Source organism: Pundamilia nyererei, unplaced genomic scaffold, assembly GCF_000239375.1.
Source record: "Pundamilia nyererei isolate P.nyererei 1_Seehausen unplaced genomic scaffold, PunNye1.0 scaffold00012, whole genome shotgun sequence".
Taxonomy (NCBI): Eukaryota; Metazoa; Chordata; class Actinopteri; order Cichliformes; family Cichlidae; genus Pundamilia; species Pundamilia nyererei.
The window spans coordinates 5,968,212-5,987,297 of NW_005187413.1; the positions used below are offsets into that span (position 1 = coordinate 5,968,212).

Consider the following 19,086-nt stretch of genomic DNA (forward strand, 5'->3'; position numbering starts at 1 on the left):
TTTCAATATTTTAATAGTTTGTGCAGCTCTAATTAGCTTGCACTTGTCATTAATAAAATGACCTGGATATAAATTTGGGCACCTACAAAACATTCCACTTCCATGTGTGTTTTTTGAAGACTGTAGCATCACACCAATTTGCACTGCTTAATAAATCTGGCTCTAGGTTTTGTTTCTTAATTAAAGCCAGTTTAAACTGCCTCACCCATATCTGTGGTACATTGTTCAAATATTAAACAGCCTCCCTGAACATCGCCAGAAACATGTATGGCAGGCAATACCTGGCAGACTCAATTAAAACATGAGCACAAAGAACCAAGAAAATGTAATGGGGTCAACCTTTTCACTTTTGACCTTTCTGATGGATAACAACTTTCACACCCTTTTAGCTTCAGGCTCACATCCAGCTATCATAACCTTACCTGCCTGAACCTAGTCCAACCTACAAGAAGTCTCTTTTATTTTATTTCAAACTCAGGTTTACTCCTCGAGGAAAGTATCACATTAAACAAGTGAATGACACATGTGCTTATGGGGATTTTACTAATCCATACATATTATGTCACATGGTCCAGTCCACACGTGGTATGGTGAATAGGAAAAGACACTGAGCCTGGCACTTGCTGCAGAGGGTTTCAAACCAAGAAAGAGCCTGCAAAGCATTTGAGTCACCACCATTTTCAAGGATGAATGGTCAAAGCTTAGATTTCATGAGGCAGAGACTGTGAATTCCAACTTGTAAGGTCTGGTTTTGGGATAAATCTCTGACATAATGATATACCTAAGGCTCTGACTACTCATATGAGCATGTGCACAGACAGTGAAATTTTATGTCGGTTCTTCACAAATGCCACTAAAGCCAAGTCTAGCGCGTAAGCAATGGTTTATAGAAAAAGTGGTTTATGTCAAATGTCAAAAGTTCATGCTGTTTCATTGCCAGAAGAGGTTACCTACAGTATATGATGATGGAAGTAGAGACGACAGCTCGAGCAATTCTTTCACATCTGTAGATGTCACAGAAAAGGAAATGTGCAGAGCCACACATAAGTCGCACGAATGGCCCGAAGCCTTCTGGTTTCTGGCAATTTTTAGAGATGACTTTAATATAGAGCCTGAAATTAATTTGTCACTACACCAGCACTACTATATAAGTACTAAATGTTAAGTATCAAAACTCAGTTTAACCCAAGTGATCTACCAGTTATCCCCCCTGTGGCTCAGAAGTCAAAGATCTCCAGTTTAATTAGAGCCAGCCAGGAAGAGAGATAAATCCCTTTGGTGTTTAGTCAGGAAGGTAGAGAAACTTGATTCTGCTATTGAAAAATACCTTTGTTGCCATCCCAAAGTCAGAATTTCAAATTACTATCTCAAAATTTCAGGCTGAAAATTTCAAATCCAGTATCAAAATTTCAACTTCTTAACTCAGACTTCTGAGAAAATGGCTTGAAATTAAGAAGATATCTTCAAATTTTGAGTTATTAAGCCCTACTTTTGACATAATATTCAAGATTTTTTTTTTTCAGTGGCAGAAACAAGCTTCCGTAAGAATTAAAAATCTGACAAATCAAACATGTGGAGGTACCCACTGCACTCTAAAAACTAAAACTGAATTTTTGAGGCAACACTTTTACACGTATAAATATTGAGTAGATTCAAAACCAGTCAAATCTGTTCAATATACTTGATCAATTGAATGACTAAAGCTTAAACATATTAAGTTGAAATAAATAATTGTAGTTGTTACACAAAAATGAAAAAATTGAGTAAATAACACTGACTTGCTTGGTTAATGTAACTGAAATATAGATGGTCAGTTAATCCAAAATTTTGTTCCATTTACTTAATATTGTAAACTTGTAAACTGAACGTAATTAAAATTGTACCTAATATAAAAAATGGTAAATGGCCTGTATTTGTATAGCGCTTTACTTACTCCCTATGGACCCCAAAGCACTTTACACTACATTCAGTCATCCTGAATGTGTGTGTGAATCATTCAGTAATTCACACACACATTCACACACTGGTGATGGCAAGCTACATTGCAGCCACAGCTGCCCTGGGGCGCAGTGACAGAGGCGAGGCTGCCAGACACTGGGCCCTCTGACCACCACCAGTAGGCAATGAGACTATCGGTGTTGGGGCTCAAACCGGCAACCTTCCGATTACAAGACAAACTGCCAACTCTTGAGCCACGACCGCCCTCTAACATTCAAATATGAATGGTATTGTATTTCACTGGTAGTCTAAGTCTAAAAAACCAAACAAACTAATATGTAGTTGTGTTTTTCATAATACATGTATGAAAAATGACCACATGTTAAACATTTTTCCAAGAGAGCAAACACAAAAGCTCAGATTATTTAAAAAACAAAATGAACAAAACAATGAAAAAAGCTCATGGTACTCAATTACTCTACGTTATCATGTTTTAATTACACTTTTCAGTTGTAGTTGCTGACAATAAATAATATTGATTTGAATAATTAATGATTTTAGTACAAGATACTGATGAGTATAGACACCTATTTCTCAAATATTTTGATTCAATTTTAAACAAAAATATTAAGTACATGCAGAGAAGGTATTCTGTGAACCACATACTGAATTTTTTGCCTGAGATGTAAATGAATACCTTAATTTAACAAAAAATATAATTTAACATTTTAGACATTTATTTCAACTTATCAAACTCAGATAATTACTATAAGGATATTCATAGATTTTATCTCAGGCTCATCTAACTTATATTTATAGTGATATTTACTAAGCCTCTGAATTCCTTTTTAGAGTGTGTGGTGACCCTTGTAAATAAGGGAGCAGCCAAAAGTAGCTTTAGAATATTAACATTGCTGTAAACACTGGGTGTCACATTTAACTTTAACAAGTCCAACATGGGAAGCCTGCATAGGATTAAAAGGATCGCAGACTGCTAGACCTCGTTCATCATCGTCTAAGTCATACACAAAAAAAACAAAGTGTTGTGTGTGGTGGAAGCACAACATCTAATGCAAGCACTCGTCAGCATCTAATCCAAACACACGCTGTAGCCTGTCACCATTTGGACTTAACGTTGCAAGATTTAAACGTCTAAAAAAAAATCAGTGCGGTACAACTGATGATCACATACAGGTCAGAAAACAAGCAAATAAAGCTGTTAATCCTCCAGCTGAAAGCTAATTAGTGCCAGCTGTGTCATCCATTTATTCATTTTATACAAGCCTGGTCTGCTTTAAATACTGGTCACAAAGAAACTTGTGGCTAGAATTACTTATACCTGTCAGATGACATATGCACACTTATGCACATCTTTGTGTGTGTGTGTGTGTGTGTGTGTGTGTGTGCGTGCGTGCGTGCGTGCGTGTGTGTGTGTGCATAGTCATTTCAGGTAGACAGTCATGAAAACAAAAAGAAATTCTTGTGTGACATCAAATCAGTTCACAGGTATTATGTTTTTATGTCTACTTCTAAATATCAGAATATAGCTATTCTAATTTTTTCCTGTCTTGTTCCCCACTTGGATTTAAATAAACCATCCCATCTGTCTGCCTGTGCTCTCTTTAAACTTCTCCTTTGTCGGATCACCTCCTTGTGCCTGCGTGCTTCTCTGCCCACCAGTGGTTCATTATATAATGCTGGAATCTTCCTGGAGACGGACTAGAGTCTGTTAGGATCTTACATTAGGCGGAGTTTGACAAATGCATGTGACAAATTGGTTCTGTAACCAATCTCCCTGATGAGACCGTGCACATCTACAAAACAGCTAAAATGTCTCAGTGTGGTGATATGTTTGTGTCACTGTCTGTGTCTGGTGTAGAAATCATCTGTTCAGGCAAAAGAATAAAAGGAATCATACCGATGTTCCAGGTTTCACTGAGAAATAGTCCAAAAATAGAGAAAGAGACAACGTTGAATTCAGCTGTCTGCGGGAAGATAAGAATGAACTGAAATTGTGTAATACTGGCTGCAGTATGCATGCAGTAGAGCACATCTATCTAACTGTTAATAGAACAAAAGAGCGGGCTTACAAAAGCTTTACTGGTAGCCATTTTAGTCCACCAGAACCCATTTATCACCGGAATTAGCACCAGCAGCAGTCTGTTCAGTTTCACATGTTTCAAACTAGAACTGAATAAGCACATTATAATGTGACACATAGTTTTCTTATCTTGATTAAGTATCAAGATTAGATGCAATCTGAAGACTGAAAGGCAGAATTTGATTTGTTTTTGTTTTTCCGCTGTGGAAATTGGATGTACTGATAATTTAGACATATTAGCCATATATACATTCATTCATGTATATTTACCCATAGTTATCGTCTATTAAGCAAAATCATAGACCTCATACTTCTTATGTATATGCATATGCTGTATTCTGTGCATTCTGACACATGGACACAAACATGCCTGCACACACACACATATGTTATATTAACTTCCTACTGCAAGGTCACTGCTAGACGAAAAGAAAAAAGGCTGCTGTGGCCCTCTCCTTGCTCCAGATGAGGCTGTAAAAATCATGAGGGAGTTATTGGGCTATTTAAATTCAACACATGGAAGCGAACTGTGATGTAGGAGAGTAGACAAAAGAAGAGGAGAGAAGGGAAGCACTACAGTTTCCTTTGAAGTTTGCCTGGAAATTAAAAATTTTCAAGTCATTCAAACAAAATATGATATATTTTTTTATTATTAGTAGTAACTAATTTAACTTTAACAGTAGTTAGCCTATATAACTTTATGGATCGACATCCCTACATTTGACAGCATTACATTTAATTTTATCTAATAATACTAATAATCTAAAACATAATTTAATTTATCATACTTTAAATTCAAGTATTAGGTACTTATACAACCATAACTCTGAGATCCTTTAGTAACAGCCAACCTCTTGTTGTTACTAAATTGATAAACATCAACTTAAGCTAGCGTGTTCAGAGCCTGCCGTTACAAAAACGACATGATTCATGGACGACAGAAAATGTTGATGTTAAAATAACATTCTGATTTGCAACATCTTAGAAATGACTGACTGGTCTAAATAATAGAGTTGCTGATTAAAAACTATGGTGTGGATTCGATTTGATTTTTCTATTGATTTTTTTAGACTTTTTTTTTCTTCTTCTTTCTGTCAGGGGCAATGTACGAAAAAACATTCATCTAAATAGAAAGATGCACTTCACCACATTTAGTTTCCATCTGCAGTTAAATAAATAGAAATACACATAAAAACACATCATCAATAAACAAATTCAACACGTTCTATGCGATAATCCAAATATCCTAATTATAATTACAAATATTCATTACCTTCTCTCAGAAATATCAAATACATAGAAAAAAATAGAAAAAGCATCCATTTATCATGCTGCAATGATCAATTCATGATGAATGAAGTTGGTCTTTTTAACCAGTAGTAGTAACCAGTAAAGCAATAGCCAAGACCTTATAAAAAGCTTGCTAACACTACATGTATGTGTTAGTGTTAGCAAGTGTGGCACCAATGTTTCATCAAGCATGAGCTGCTGATCATATGATATTTTATTGGGTTTATCACGTCACTATTCCTTTCTCCTCATAATAATTCTTAGCAGCGAAGAAAGCAAAGTAGATGAAAAAATACTATCAGAAGCAATGCAAACAATTTCACTTCAAGAGAATACCACATCCAACAAATGTCACGTGTTACACTGCTGTATTGGCACAAGCTCCTAGATGCAAGATCTGAACGTTTCAGCCTTTGCTGTCCCATTATCAAACAGCTACGCGTGCTTCTAGTCCTCAACACACGGCTATCTATATCTCATTTCAACTTTAATTTATGGAATCAACAATTTATGGAATCAATTCAGATTATACACTTACACAAAGGAAAGCCGAGAAAATAACATCAACTACTAGCTCACAGCTCACCATGTCAAACACGTCCCGAATCACCAGGACACTATAAAAAGTGATTTCAAACAATCAGCAGGCAAGACACCAAAAATATGATCGCTTACAAGACAGGAATAGACATGGAGGAAAAATTATTAGTCATTGTGTCATACACCTATGTACAAACCCACTTTGTGCTGTCAGATTTTCACACAGTAGGAAAACTAAAAGTATTTTCACCTGAGAAAAATTTGGAAAGAAAAAACACTGGACTCTCTAATGTGTCACTACACTCAAAGCAAGTGGGTGTCAATGTCAAGTGGCTGTCTTCAATTGCTTCACACCCAGGCTTTCAACCCATCTTATGAACACTTGTTATCAGAGGTGCATTTTTTTCACACTGTCTCACCAGCCAAAATATTTTTCTTTCAAAAATTTGAAAGATTTCATGACTGGAGGAAACAAAAACCATCAACAACAAAAGTGCTCAAACTTTTATTCCATCACCTGCAGCACTTCTACCTGCGAGGCTGTTTAAAGTGATTTATAAATAAAGTTGGCATGGATATGGTACCTGATATGAATTTGTCCTTAACAGAATACCTTTTCTATTTAAGGAACTCAGCTTAATATATAAAATATATAAGTTACTTAATATACTTAATGTTTCTAAACTGCACATAAAGCACAATAAATCATTAGTCCATGGAAATTACATTAAATCACACGTAGAGATTTTAAGCCAAGTTTTTCTTTGGTTTCATTTTGGTTTTTAAATTACAGATCTTAAACTTCCACTAACCTGTACAATCCACACACAACTGTATATCAATACTCACTAACCCTAGAAAATGATGGCCACCTCATTGGATTGCAATGTTCCTTCTTTCATTCAGTTTCATCTTACCTCTCCACCTTTTATTCTTGTTCCTGCCTTCGTTGCTGCATTTACTCCAGACATGATATTGTTTGGCTGAAGTAGGAGTAAGAATTGAATTTAAACTGGCTCAATGGCAGCCTTGTCCCTTTCAGCCAAATCCTATATTTATACGTCTCAGTCTCCTCTTTTTCTTCTTTCCATTTGTCATTTAAGGCAAGAATTGATCACATTACATTACAGATTAGTTCTTTTTTAAGGTAAAATAGGGTTAAGGGTTAGCCTTGCTTACCATTTTTATTTGTCTTTAAGCTGTAAGATCCTAAGACGTGATGATGACACAGCAAAAATAATGAGGTGCATGCACCACTCTCAGCTACAGAAGTGTATAAGAAAGCAGAGCAACATATGGATTGTATCTGTAGGTGATATGCATTGACTGTAATTAGTTATCCTTCCTAGTGATAAATAAATCATACAATGACAAAATAATTTATATTTACAGACAGGCAAGAAACTAAATGACAAAAAGTCTTGCCACATGCAGTCTAAACTCATCCAATGTGCCTTGGAAATGATTGTCCAGCTCTCTGAAAATCTTTTGGAAGGATGGTACTCTTTTTTTCAACGAGGGTGGAGAGCACCATTTATGATATGACTGTGAAGGTCATATAAGGGAATCGTATCATAATACTCATACTCATAATTCAGTGAACCTCCATAGATGCAGGGAGGGACAATCATCCAGGAAAGACCACCACTATTATGGGCGATCGTGGCTCAAGAGTTGGGAGTTCGCCTTGTAAGGTAACTCGGAAGGTTGCTGGTTCAAGCCCTGGCTCGGACAGTCTCAAGACACTTCACCTACCGCCTACTGGTGTTGGCCAGAAGGGCCGATGGCGCGATATGGCAGCCTCGCTACTGTCAGTCTGCCCCAGGGCAGCTGTGGCTACAACTGTAGCTGCCTCCACCAGTGTGTGTGAATGGGTGGATGACTGGGTGTGTAAAGCGCTTTGGGGTCCCTAGGTGGGACTAGTAAAAGCGCTATACAAATACAGGCCATTTACCATTACTATTAGTGTATAAATATTTCTTCACAGGTTAAAGGTCATTATACACAAAAAATGTATTAATTTGTAGGGACTCTTCCATCCTGGGGAACAAGTGGCTATGGAAATTGCTATTTGGGCTTTTTTGCGAGTTACAAACTTGGTTAAAGTAATTACATTGAATTCACAAGGTTTACTCTAAACAGATACACAATGTGGCACAACATTTTTAAATTCTCATGAATATGTTACCTTTTTTCTTCTTTTTGCCTCCAAAGTATTCCATTTTTAATTTTTATGCACACATTTGCACTTTTATCATCTATGTCTTATTATCTGAACATAAAAAGCAAGCAAAACATGAAGAGGGGAAAAAGCAAGAACACGGCAATAAAATGGGGACACTCATTTGAGTTGCCCGGCTGTCTTGGTGCAGTGGAGATGATGGTTGAGGTCACACAGTCATCGCAGCCCTAATAGAGGCACGATCAATTTCCTATGACAGCCTATCTTAGAGTACAGCTGAATGATTGGACGGCAGACTTGCTGACTGACTGTATGAATGAATGCATGAATAACTTGGTGGCTATGCAAATGGCTGACTTTTTTTACAACTGTCACACTGACTACATGTGAACCAAAGTGTCCGATTCTGGTTAGCCAACCAGACGAAAAGCTATTGACCCTGTCAGTCAGTTGCAGAGATGATCAGTCCAGTCAGTTGATCAGACAAGCAAAAATCCAATCAACTAACCAGCCAATGCAATTACCAATTCACTGACCACTGATTGGAATGTGCCACAGACCCAGCCAGCAAGACAAGAAAAACTGACAGCCAACAGAGTAAGGAGGAGAAGTGATAATGTTCCCAATTAATTCAGTGGCCATGCCAAATAGTCAGTTGGCTAATGCAGTAATGACAGCAAACACATGATCAGCTACAGCAGTGAAACCTGCTGCCATGCCAGAACCAGTCAGTAAGTATGACAGAGAAGAGAAACTGCAGAGTTTATTCTGCCAACAGATGGCCTGAGAGAGAGAAGAGGTGTGCAATAAAACATCTTTATATACAGAAACTGCAGACAAGGGCATTTGATTTCACCTGAAAGTCAAAGACCAACACACAGCATTGACCGGCAGAACTTGTACAACATATCTGCATATTTAAAAAATGTCACCGCTGCATATATTATGCACGTGTTGATGGATCGTGCAGACAGCTCTAACAGATCTCCTCATCTCTCCTCTCCCTCTCTCACAGACCACCTGCTCCTAGACCATTTTGGATAACAGTACAGGGTTACATTATTATCTTTGTCCTCTTTGTCACAAACCAGAGACACACATGGAACAATGTGTACAATTCAGTGTCTTCACATGCAGCTGATTTATTTAACAGAATCAAAAGCAAATGATCGAACCAGCAAACACACACAAAAATACCCGAAACAAAAGTGCTGATTAATTTACATTTTCATACATGAGCAACGCATACTTACATGGCAGAAAGGTTAAAAGCACCGTCACCGTGACGTGAAAACCATCCCACCTAAAAACGATACTGCAACGGCACATGCAGCAGGGGACTAGGCACAACAGCGACGTGCGATATGTGTGCGTGCATGTGTGTGTGAGTGTAGGTGTGCATGTGTGTGTGGAGACTCGCTAAGCTGCACTCTCACTGCTACTGCCTCAGCTGGGGCTGTCTCAATGCACAGCCTGTACCATGTCGGCAGGCAGCAGGGGTGGGCATATGTATGTGTGCGTGCGTGTGTGTGTTTGTGTGTGTGCGTGAGAGAGAAAGTGTGTGTGTGTGGACAGTGCTGCATAGCAGATCTTCCACTATCTGACTGGATCACTCAAGATAAATAGACAGAAAGACCGATAACTGGATTGATAAGAATAGAGAGGATAAAAGACAGGAAGGAGAGGATATGATGGTGAATCCTGTTCTCTACATCCCTGTGGGTCTCTTACTCCCTCTCATTGACATTTTGCCCCGAGAACAGAACAGCAGGTCCAGTGTAGACATGCATGCAACCTAGTTTTTAGAAATATCAGAAGAAGGAAGAGAGATAGGAAAGAAAAAAAAAAGAGGAGGGGTGGGCTGGTGGGACGTACAGTGAATAAATAAACGATGTACAAAAGAAAGGGGGGGGGGGCAAAGTGAAAAAGGAAAGGCAAAGAATTTAGAAATTAGAAGGTGATTGGACAAAATTTGAAATGCCTTGAAGACAGAAACGCGATAAAAAGCTGTAGATGTAAAGAAGAAGCCAGTATGTGAATAAAAATGGAGAGGAGGGATAACTTTCAAGGGCATGCGTCATTCTTGCATTCTGCAGATCGGGATTCCCATATAAGACCCACAGACCTGGATACAGCTCACCCCAGTGGACATTATAGCTGCAGGACACAAGACCTTTGAGTAAGCCAGGCGTTCCAGAAGAAGGTAACAGCAACAGTTTCATGACACTGTCACTCATGTATCCCAGATCTTATCCTATCACAGCTTGCAGGGAGAGAGGAGGAGGAAGAGAGGGTACAACCTCACACTCTTTAGTATGTCTTCATCACCCCCCCCCACACACACACACACACACACACACACTCTGCTTTACCAATGCCTATATTCCTGTCTCTTGCTCAACGTGTACATTACATTGTCACAACTCAGTGACTGTAAGGTGAACGACTCTGTATACCAAAGCATTGTAGAGATAAATGTGAAACCATCTTTCTGACAGCTAAAACCTAACTGAAACTGAATCATGCAACAAGACAGTGATTCCAAATACAGCAGTAATACCTACAACAGAATGACTGACAGAGAAAAAAATTTTTTTGCTTGTTTGTTTGGGAATAATGACACCGAATGTTTGAGTTGGTTTTGAAAATGAGATGCTTTTAATTACATTTTTTCATCCTTAAGAAATGAAACATCCTTCGAAATGACAGAGTACGAGAACGTCCTGTGTGGTGGGGAGTGAATGGGTGAACGGGAAGTAACTGCAGGGAAGTAAGAAGCAGATGTGTCTGAAGTGAAGAGACGTTTCTGGCAGGTAACAAACACAAAGCAGATAATGTGAAAAGAATTATCTTTGCAAAAGTCGGGATCATGACTAGAATAGAACAGAACAGAACAGAAAACCTAGAATGGATCCATATAGTACTGTAGTGACTGGATAACTTTTCACCACATTTTATAACATTATTTCCTGTATAGTGACTTAGTTTAGTTAAGAAGCTTATGGTGAAGTATGGTGAGAGAGAGAATGAGAGCAGTGATGGGGATCAGAAACAGGCCCTGAATATCAATGCAGCACGTCTACAAGACTTCAGGGCTGCAGTGCACCAAAACCTGGGAGAAAGAGCACAGTAGCGTCACAGCCAATCAGAGCTGAAGGTGACAGTCCTGTACAGCTAATATCCGTCCAACAAACCATCAATAGTTTCTGCCACCTGGAAGAATCGTGGCAAATCATCATTTTCCTTGTCTGATTTTTCTGCTTGCCTTTATGAGTGAAGAGATCCTAAAGCACTTGCTAAAAAGTAAGATGCTGTACTTTTCAAATGAAACTATCACTTGTCTCATTAACATGAAAGTCAGCTTTAGCTCCGTCAAACACTGCAGGGTAGTTAAATTTAAAAAAAAAATGCTGCAGGCTTGCCTTTGCACCAGAGAAAACCCAGGTGTATTTAGCTTAAGAAAAATTTGTGCCATAGGTCTTAATTAAATCACAACCATGCAAGTAGACTATAAGGCGCATTAGTATAATACTCTCTGTGATTTTCTATAAATGGCACCTTATATTCCATCAGTAAAAGCTCCATTTCCTTCCAGTTTAGGGATTTGTTAACCCGTAAAGTGTCATGTTTACCTCAGGTCAATCAGACATCCCATATAGTGGTTTCTAGCTCCTGCCAATAACCATTAGACTTATTAATTGCGGAAGCCTCAGAGTATCTCCTGAGTGCTGGAGTAAAATTAGACCAGGGCTGTGTCTATCTATGGGCAGGCACACATGCTTGCAGTTAATGAGATGACTCCCAAAGGTTTCTAACCTCTCTCAATGAGAGGTCACCATTATGCATCCCCAACTCTTATCTAATACGTTTCCCACATGCTGCATGTCTGTATTTCCTTTAAATTTAAACAGTTAGCAAAAGTGAAACTTCAGCTGGTCTACAACTGTGCTGTGCAAAAATCTTGAGACACCTTCCATTTCTTAATATTTTTCTGGGGAATGGGAAATAGGTCAAGTAGTTTATTAAAAAAAAGTGCAAACATACATGAAAATACAGTACACAATATTTAAAACAAAGTCTGGCTGAATGTCAATATTTGGTATGGCCACCTTTATTCTTCAACATAGCCTAAACTCTGTTAGACAAGTTTTCTTGTAGTTTCGTTAAAGAGTCTTCAGGAATAGTTCTCTGGGTTTCTTGGAGGACATTCAAGGGCCTTCTGTTCTTTTCTACTGCTTCAGTAATATTAAGGTCTGGGCTCTGGGGAGGTCAGTCCATGACTGAGTGCCTCGTTGTTTGTTTTTCTATCCAGGTAAGTTGCTACTAATCAGATGCTTGCCAGATGGTATTGCATTGAAGATGAAAATATGACCGTATTTGTTACATGTTCATAATTTCATTAATGTTGAAATGCAGTTCCAAACTATGACAGAGCCTCCATTGTGTTTCACAGGTGACTGTTATCCTGACCTTCACCAAGCATAACTAACAATGATTTCAGCCAAAAATGTCAAACTTGGATTCATCCCTCCATAAGCCCTGTTTCTGCTGATTTTCAGTCTAATTCTCGTGTCATCTAGCATATCTCATTATTGTTGTTGACAGCCATCCTTCCACTGAGTCCATTTTGGATGAGGCTTCAGTGAGCAGTATATGGATCAACTGAAAGGCCACATGCATCTCTCATGTCCTGTGTCAGATTTTTTCTTAAAGACTTGGGTTCCTGTTACTGTCTCCTCTCCTCCTCTTGTCCAGTTTCCTCAAATTTTTTAAGGACACACTGCACACAATACAACAATATGACAAGTTTTGGGCTAAAAGCTCCTTGGGAATTACTTTGCAATTACCACGCAAAAATGCTATTTTATGCCTGTCAAACTGTGTCATCTTTGCATTCTTCAAAGATTCGGCTAAAGAAATTGGAAAAAATTATATATTGTTGTGACAGGCAGTAGCATTGTGCAATTCAAAACTGGTCAATTGCTAAGTTGTCTGTTATGTGTAGAGACAATAGTGGTTCATATGGTAAACAAATGGTAAATGGCCTGTATTTGTATAGCGCTTTACTAGTCCCTAGGAACCCCAAAGCACTTTACACATTCAGTCATCCACCCATTCATGCACACATTCACACACTGGTGATGGCAAGCTACATGTAGCCACAGCTGCCCTGGGGCGCACTGACAGAGGCGAGGCTGCCCGAACACTGGTGCCACCGGGCCCTCTGACCATCACCAAGAGGCAACGGGTGAAGTGTCGTGCCCAAGGACACAACGACCGAGACTGTCCAAGCCGGGGCTCGAACCTTCCGATTACAAGGTAAACTCCCAAGTCTTGAGCCACAATCGCACATATCGTGGCTCAAGACTTCTGTAGCTGCCTTTTTCTATGTTTGAATGATTCATAGGTCAATCTTAAGTGGGTAAACAAAAACAGACCTTCAGAAAGCCTAGGGATGTACAGTGTACAGTATTGTATATTGATAAATATTGCTAGGAGAAACAGATTTTTCAGTCTACATTTTGTTAAGCAAAGCTTCCAGCTTTTTAATACTCTTTAATACTATGACTCCCAATTCCTAATCGGCATAGAAGTCAATACTATCCAATTTTCCTGTCTTATTTCTTCTTTTCCAGTTCTTCTTCACTTTTATCTACTATAGGTCCTTTTCCGGGAGTAATTTTGAACGTATTCCAGTTCCCTAAGGACAGCTATAAGCCTTAAGACTAATAGAAACACACATATACAACCCTGATAGTCACACAAAAACTCAAGACACCTAACATCCACGTACTCATTCCAACGAACAGAGCCAGCGGACAGGGAGACATTGTCTAACTCTTGGGGTGAACTCGGTTGAATTGTCTTTAGCTAAGCTTCATGCATACAAAACCCAAAGGCAAGGAGAGACAGAGGACAAGAAGATATTACACAATGACAGATCATGCAAGCAGTACATAAAATATCAGCAAACACTCACTGTAGCTCTTCCAATTTAGGCTGTATCCTTGGTGTCAAATACAGGAAGTTAGCCATCAAGATGAATTTAGAAATTGTCTTTCTATGCGTGCTGTCATGTGAAGACACGGAACAAAAAATGTGTCCTGTGCGGGAACACCTCTTTCCATGTTTTTTGCTAATCCTATTCTTTCCCAAGGGTCAACTGAGAAACAAAGATCATCATCATCATTTATTTATTTATATAGCACCTTAACAACACACCTGGTAGACCAAAGTGTTTTTCAATACTAATATGCACATAATAATAAAACCAAACATAGCAATAAAGTTAAAAAACAATAAAAATGTCAGTTACCCACAGAGTTAAAAGCCAGGGAGTAAAAATAGTAAAGATGGGCTCTACTGTATGACTCCGAGGGAAAATTTCCACATGGAAATACACATTTCCACTTTAATAATACAAGGCAGTATTGGAACAGATGAGAACACCATTATACTTACAGTAGCATGTCCAGCATAAAAAGGGTGAAAAAATATTCACAGTACATTAATTTCTGGTGTTATCTGGCTAGCACTGCATCAATCAGATGAAATAACCTGTTATTCAATGCTGGCATTCTGTGATATTTCACACTACATTTGCTGAGTCATTTTAGCAAGGACACAGGTTATACTGTGAGTATTGCATACCGAATTCAATAGAATACAGTGTCCTTTGTTGAATCGCATCACAGTTTAAGATGCAGAAAGTGCTCCGACATTTTGGCTTTGTGGCGATTTGTGACTATGTTGAATGAATGATTTAACTGTTCATTTGTAACGCCTAACAAATGTAAACACAGAAGTTTAAGAAGGTTACAGAGAGTGTTGCTAAGAGCGTCGATGTGGGTGCAATACTCACTGTCGACATTCGTAACTGCAATTTCTACAAAAAGCAGGGGAAAATGTCCTCTCGGCTCACCGAGGTTGGGATTGCATACACCAGCTGTCTATTTACATGTGTCTTTAAAATTCAAATTAATCTTCTTTTCTTCCTTTGCTAATTAGTAATCTATATCAAAAAGAACAATGTAAAAGGAGAAGATTTTATTTTCTGGACTTGTCACTTTACAAAATGAGCCGCTTGTTTAAAGAAGCTATGCCACCATATACAGTTAGGGTATTTGTTAGGAAGAAGTCTATTTTGAGCCCAGTCCTGCTGGCAGAACCCATCACCTGTCTCTGATTTGCTACCCCCTGGATGCAAAGCTTTAAAAGCAGAAACATTGTTCCAGTGATAACCCAACAAAGCAGTCTGGTCCAGAAGCCTGTTTAGCTGGGCGGCGTACAGATGAGAAAAGCTGGATGTCCAAAGCTATTAATCTAAACAACCTTGCTCTTTTTATTCCTTTACAACTCCTCTTGCTCCTGACACACATACTCTCTCCTAAATAGCCATATATTCAGTCCTTGTTCCTCCATTTCCAAGGGAAATTAATGGGCGGCTGAGGTGAGGTGTGAGGATTAAACTGTGCCAGAAGATTAATCAGTAGTGTACGTCTGTGAGCTAGACAGCTCCAGATAGTTTATTAAAAAAAGACAGGAACATGCATATGGATAGGTACAGCGGGTAGTGAATGAATACAATTCATCCTCAGCCGAGTTTAACATAATGAATCATGGCTTGAATAATGTAATGAGTGTGATACTTTTTTACTGTGTAGTATTTTCCCATTTTAATTATATAAGCACATTTTAATAGATTATTACATTGCCATTCTCATAAGATCTGCTTGGTTAGTCACAAATACAGTGATTATCAATTAATATCCTCATAGATCATAAACAAATAATTTAACCGTTTAATGCAGGGGTGTCAAACATAAGGTCCAGGAGCCAGAATCTGCCCAGAAAAGTCTCTAATTCGGCCATTGGTTGGCTTTGGAAAATGTGAAGGAGGACATAGATTTCAGACCTTTACTGTATATTTTATTTAAGTTTCACAGCTTTTCACGGTCATTCATACTATACCAAAGTCATTAGTGTACACCAAAAATGCCAGATACAACAACAATGACACATATTAAAACTCATATATGTAAATTGATAAATCAATAATTCCTTTTTTTAATTTGTCAGAATGCTTTGAAGCTGTGATAAATGGTATAAAAGTGCAAACAGCTGCCACTGAGGAGGTTTGAAAGAGCATGTTGAGTACAGACAGAGGATAACAGGTTCAAAATTGCCTCAACATCAGTGGCCTCATTATCCATGATTAGCCACTAATGCACTCCATCAGCTGCTTTAAAATGATGGGAACTTTTAAAGGGCAACGGTTTTGTTTTTTTCTTTGTTTGTTTCATTTAAAACAGCCAGTTAATTTAAACCAAGTAGTTACAATGATAGACAGGAACAGGGAGGACGAACACGAAATACAAAGAAGAAGACGTTCCGATTAGAAGAGTGACAGAGAGGCAGCACTTGCCTTGAATGAGAAAGAAGCCTGAGAGAGATTACCTGACTGCATGGAGAAGAGTGCGACCTATCCAATGCCTGCTGACACTCAGATGCTTTCTAGTCTATTGCCTATTTGTCTACAGTCAGAGCTTGGCCTTTCGTTATCTATCAGCCTAAAGTAAATGAGCAAGGGTGCATTGAAATGTGGATTAAATGTAAAAGTTAAAAACGAATGTTCCAACAGAAAACATTCTTTGAGTATTTCTTCTCTGAGTCCAGAACTGCAAATCCCACCACTCAACTGATTTGACTGATTCACAGCATGAAGCAGTGGTTTCCAGGAAAACAATTGGCCCACTGAGAGCTCTGAGGAAGACTAACAATTCGACATCAGAGCCATGGGGAGGGGGATTAACAGCTTTTCTTTTTTTTTGTTTTGGCACCAATAATCCAAATAGAAGAGAATGATAAACTATTTCTTGGCACCACTCTACCTTTAAAAACCCAGCAAAACCAGTAGGCTGGAATGTCTACATACTGTACCAACGTTAATGTAAAATGATATTAGATTCAAACTAAAATGCTGGTGTCCTGGTAGATCGCCTATCAGATTTGAAACAGGGCATCACTGAGCTCCTGGATAGTGTGAGGTGAAACTTGACGGTGTCAGGTGGACTGAAACATATTGCCCCAGAGGTGTTCTGCTGGATTTAAGTCAGGCAAGCGTAGGGATCAATCACTGTTATCAATTCCTTCATCCTCCAGGAACTGCCTGCATAGTCTCACCACATGAGGCCAGGCGTTATTGTGGACCAGGAGGAACCCTGGACCCACCGCATGAGTGTAGAGTCTGACAATGGGTCCAAGGATTCGGACCTTCTATGGCACATATTCACGGGTAATCCTGGAGAAGTTGGACTACCTGTTCAATCTCTCCAGAGTCCATGTAGCTCTTGTTCCTTCACCTCTGAGAGAAATAAAGGTTTTGTTTTGGTGAGGTGTAAGAATCAAGCTGTGCTACATGATTAATCGGTTTAGCATGTCTGTAAGCATTTCCAGGCAATTCCAATCTTCTTGTTACGTCAAACACACAAGTTATTTCTGAGTCCAAATACTCTGTCACTTTTCAAAAGCAAATAAAAACTGATGCACTACTGAAAGTTTAAAAGGTTTCAGGTACGCCAATATATCACTGACTAAAAAGCAGATAGAAAATGTTCACTCTGAGTTAAACAGTCTTCTCAACAACACTAGACAATGTGTATTAGGTCAGAACAATTTTTAAGTTGCTAAAAGTTGACATAAAAAACTAAATATCAGACACTGAGTGCAAATAAGCATGCTGATCACGGTCTGATGGACTGTCGTGAGTAAAAAAAACTATTACACTCATGATCTTTTATCTGCAAGAGAGCTGGGTTAACTAATACCTCATGGAGCCACACACACAGATCACAATTGCCTGTGATATTAAGTTGCTAAAGCAAAGTCAGGATTCCCTAAAGAGCTGGTCTTTCTTCCAGTTTTTTAATAAAAAGGTTGACAAAGTCAAATTTCTGGTGAAGCCACAACCTCTCCTCTCTGTCTGATATGTACAGTGGACAGACAGCAGAGAAGAGGCACTATAGTGGAGACAGTGAACCCAGGTCAAGTGAAAAATAATGGTTTTCGGCACTTGTTACTGAATATGCAGCGAAAAGCTTTGCAGGTACTGTGAGTACTGTCAACCTGACAATGCTACTCTCACCACTGATTTAGTCCACTATTGAACAATAGCCCAGTACATTTATTCCAATACTGAAGCAGAATTTTAAAATATATAATAAAATACATAATTTACTTACTTTAATTTACAATATTTTATTCACTTATTTACTTTGATTTTATTAATATAATTAATTTTGTATTACCCTAGGCAATAATTATTTTGCATAATAATAATAATAATAATAATAATAATAAAGAATAATAATAATATGTAAGGGGCAGTAAAAGTGAAAATGTTGGCCACCTCTCTGTACCTTAAAAACCTACCTCAAGGCTAGGAAACAAACTTTTGGCAACAATAGACAAAAAATAAAACAAATAAACAAAAAGAGTAAAATCATTTTTCAGAAGAATGTAAAGTTTTTGTAAGAGGGAATTAGAAATACACACCTTCTCTAGGTTCTCTTCCTAAGGCTTAAAGCTAACCTGTGTCAGGACATTTTAGCAAATTCTGCGTATCAGATCCATTAAGCAGCATAAGGCATAAAAAAGTTCCATAGGAGGTAAGTTAGGTGGGACAACAAGTTAAGGTTGGGACTATTACCTGTAAAGGTGGAGTTCAAATGCAAGTCTACTTGTTCTTTCTTTAGCTGAACTAGTTTTATGTTTGTAAGGTACATAAAGAAACCTCAATGATGGAAAAACAATCAGTCAGCTCTTTTTTTTCTCACCAAAAATGTCCAAAGTTAACTGAGAAATGTGTCTGGAATATCCCTACAGAAGAAACAGAAGAGGAAAGAAGCTAGATATACAAGACAGCCAGGGATACATTCTTTACTGGAAAGGCAACAATCTACAGTCCCTTCACAGAAATAATTACTTGTAACAGAATAAACAAGACAACAAGGGTGTGAGAAGCTCTACAATGTCA

The 19,086-nt window shown here is 38.3% G+C and overlaps 1 protein-coding gene across 2 annotated transcripts in view; it reads right to left on the reverse strand.

Moving 5' to 3' along the window:
- atp2b2 (ATPase plasma membrane Ca2+ transporting 2) overlaps window positions 1-9,530 on the reverse strand; it is a 92,198-nt gene extending 82,668 nt beyond the window's left edge. For both annotated transcript variants that reach the window (XM_005724667.1, XM_005724668.1), the window contains exon 1: window positions 9,305-9,530. The gene's annotated coding sequence lies outside the window, so the exon portion shown is untranslated. The remainder of the gene's footprint in view (window positions 1-9,304) is intronic.
- Between the last annotated feature and the right edge of the window lie 9,556 nt (window positions 9,531-19,086).